We start from the raw sequence: 3857 nt of genomic DNA on the forward strand, positions 1-3857 counted from the left end.
CCCTCCCCCCATTGCCGCCCTCCCCCCAACAGTCTAGTTCACTGGGGGTTTAGTCTTAGCAGGACCCAGGGCTTCCCCTTCCACTGGTGCTCTTACTAGGATATTCATTGCTACCTATGAGGTCAGAGTCCAAGGTCAGTCCATGTATAGTCTTTAGGTAGTGGCTTAGTCCCTGGAAGCTCTGGTTGCTTGGTATTGTTGTACATATGGGGTCTCGAGCCCCTTCAAGCTCTTCCAGTTCTTTCTCTGATTCCTTCAATGGGGGTCCTATTCTCAGTTCAGTGGTTTGCTGCTGGCATTCGCCTCTGTATTTGCTGTATTCTGGCTGTGTCTCTCAGGAGCGATCTACATCCAGCTCCTGTCGGCCTGCACTTCTTTGCAGAAGACTTACTCTTAATCTTTCATAAGAATCCTCAAGCTCCATCTGATGCCATTCTTGAGAAAGACAGATGCAACCAGCCAGCACGCAACATCCTTTCCTGGTCTCTACTTCACTTCTTGCCTCCTTGTATCTGTCTTGATTTCATGGTTTGGTTTTCCTTTGTGATGCACCAGAACCTTTAAGCTAATTAAATTCTTTCTTCTTCAAGTTGCTTTTTATTGTGATATTTTATCACAACCACAAGGAGCAAACAATGAAACTGAGGGGTGGGAGGTAGCATTCTCTCTCTCTCTCTCTCTCTCTCTCTCTCTCTCTCTCTCTCTCTCTCTTTCCCTCTCTCTCTCCCTCTCCATGTCTCTGTCTCTCTCCTTCTCTGTCTCTCTATGTCTCTGTCTCTGTCTGTCTGTCTGTCTCTCCCTCTCCCTCTCCATCTCTCCATGTCTCTGTCTCTGTCTCTCTCCTTCTCTGTCTCTCTATGTCTCTGTCTCTTATCTGTCTGTCTGTCTGTCTGTCTGTCTCTCTCTCTCTCTCTCTCTTCTGTATACTGATGAAATGTGATCTGATAGACTTCCTTACCCTGTTACTACACACCTTCCCATCCACAAAGTACTCCAACATCAAAACTCTAAGTCAATTTTCTTGTAGTTACTGATATAGTTCTCTACCATAACTACAGGGTAAGATAAGATTTCTTCTCTACACCTTCTGCTGATAGGAGGACACAAAGGACTCAGTCTGAAAGTGAGTGAGAAATTACCCCCCCACCACTGTCTAGCCTTCATAGTGTTTAAAGGTACAATGTAGGCTTCGTTGAAAGAAAAAACATCAATTATCTTTCCCAGACTGGACTTTGATGGCGCAATACTCATCGACTAAGCATAATGTTCACATTAGTGGAATACATTAGTAATAGAAGCATGGCTCGCATAGAATGACTAGCTGCTTGCCAATTGGATTAGAATTCTGCTGCCCAGCAGAGAATTCATGTCTGGTATTATAAACGTAACCAAAAGTCCATGGCTGGCATGCCGTAGGCTCTAGGGTAGACCTGGTTATTTTGGTCTACCCCAAGTGGCCACTTGGTCAAATTTACCATGAAAACATTTATGCCTATACACATAGACTTGGTTTGCATTAAACCTTGGTCTGATAAGCTTCTTTTTCAGAGGGTACAAGTCATTTCAAAGATAGAGAACAACTTCATAAAAAATTTCCCATCTCGTCCCATCCCATGTCAGGCTTCAGAAAGCATCATGCAGGTGTAACAGCAAGGACATATGAGCAAGGGAATGAGGGCGTTGAGGTAAATTTACATTTTTCTGGACATCATATGGTTAATAAATTCATGAACTTGCAGCTGTGGTCCAGCATGGATGGGGGAATTTGCTCTCCCAGACACACCCTTTAAAAGGAGCTATTATTGATAGTTGATAATTGCTAAGAATTATTCTTGCTTGATGATGTTTCTACTGGTAAGTTTCCCATTGTCCATTGGAAGGCTTCACATCCACTGAAAATACTGGTTGGAACTGATGGCTTATAATTTTTTTTTAAAATTATGAAATTAGGAAAGGAACATTAAGGTAAGATGTAGAGGAGTTGAAGGAAGAAAAAGAGAATAGATATGATAATAGTACATTGTGTACATGTATGCATATGTGAGGTTCACAAGAATAAATAGAAATATAGTTAAAAATTTTAAAGGAAGAATTATGATTTGGGCTATTAAAGAAGTAAAAATTGGGACTGCATTTATTTTACTTATTAAGTTGAAATCTTTTTTTGGGTTATTTTATTTACTTACATTTTAAATGTTGTTCACTTCCTGGTTTCCCCTCCACAAGCCCCCTACCCCCTCTCCCTTGCTTTTATGAGGGTGTTCCCCCACCCACCCACCCACTTCACTCTCACCACCCTAGCATGTTCCTATGCTGGGGCATCGAGTCTCCACAGGAACAAAGGCCTCCCTCTCATTGATGCCAGATAAGGCCATCCTCTGCAACACATGCAACTGGAGTCATGGGTCCCTCCATGTGTATTCTTTGGTTGATGGTTATGTCCCTGGGAGCTCTATGAGGTCTGTTTTATTGATATTGTTTTTCTTTCTATGGGGTTGCAAACCTCTTCAGCTCCTTCAGTCCTTCCCTACCTCCTCCATTAGGATTCCTGTACTCAGTCCAATGGTTGGTTGGGAGCATCTGCATGTATATTGGTCATTCTCTGGCAAAGCCTCTCATGGGACAGCTATACCAAGATCTTGTCAGTAAGCACTTCTTGGCATCAACAATAATGTCTGGATTTGGCGTCTGCAGATGGGATGGATCCCCAGGTATAAAGTAAAGTAATGTTACTTTTTACAATTTGTGAAGAATCAAATAAGTATATAAAACCTCAGCAGGTGTCTCTTTATCCCTGGAAAGTAACTGAAACCTAATAATTTTATTCTTATTTCATATTTTTTTCAGGTCTCTAATGTCATGGCAGCAATCACCTTATAATCAGAAGCACTATTAATTCTTCAAGACTCATTTAATTTCCTGTTTTAGTAATTGGCTAAAAGGACATTTTGGAGTATATCTCCTTTCTAAATGATCATAATATAATATTGTTATTTGAATTGCATTTACATCTGTCCATTTAAATCCCTTCAAGTAAGATTTTGGTAGACAAGATTGCACCTGTTTTTATCACTCTACAGTGTCCAGGAAACTGTTGCTAAGAAACAGTGTAATTCAGGTGCTACATACAATCACACATGAAGTAAGAAAAAGAATGGATACCTGATCCTCCTTTTCTACACTTGATCTTAGCCAAAAGGCCGAGAAGCGATGATCCTCCTTTTCTAAAACTGCTAGTTCACGTCCTAATTTCTTCTATTGACTCGTCCCCTTCATGCTCCTCCTCCTTATTCTTTCTCCCTCATCTCCTCCTCCCCCTCCCTTATTCCTCCTTAGAAAGAAATGACTTTGCCATTTTATACAGTCATCATTGTGCACAGGCACAAAACTAAAATGTTAATCCTCCTTGTCTGTTACTTATGGGTCCATTAGTAGCTTCTGGCTAATGAGATCCTCACAGCTATTGAGATTCTCACAAAGTCTTAAATGGAGTGAAATTAGATGAAAAGAGCTTTTTCTCTTGCCCTACTCCACCCTGGCACACAAGCTTGTTCCTGATTCAACAGGCACATTGTTTCTGGAGTCTGGATATTATCTGCTACCGTTCTGGGTAGACATAAGTGAGCATGGAAGAGAAGTTGGATGTAGCCCAGGTCCTGGAAGGTATTATGAATTCACTGCACCAATTGCAATGACTCCTTTTCGTCTTGTCTTTATTTGTGAGGTGAGAAGCAATGACTTGTTTCTATTCTTGAATCTTGGTTATAAGTATGGGGTTCAGCTCCCAATGGAAACAAACCATAAAGCAGCATATGAATTTGGCAACATGCTTCTGCGTGCTGTGGAAGTGAAGGGAT

At 41.2% G+C, this 3857-nt stretch overlaps 1 pseudogene; it reads right to left on the minus strand.

Annotated features, from left to right (window-relative positions):
* Positions 1-3059: 3059 nt before the first annotated feature.
* Positions 3060-3212, minus strand: U2l4 (U2 spliceosomal RNA like 4; annotated as a pseudogene).
* Positions 3213-3857: the final 645 nt, after the last annotated feature.

Source organism: Rattus norvegicus, chromosome 2 (genome assembly GCF_021556685.1).
Source record: "Rattus norvegicus strain SHRSP/BbbUtx chromosome 2, alternate assembly SHRSP_T2T, whole genome shotgun sequence".
Classification (NCBI taxonomy): domain Eukaryota; kingdom Metazoa; phylum Chordata; class Mammalia; order Rodentia; family Muridae; genus Rattus; species Rattus norvegicus.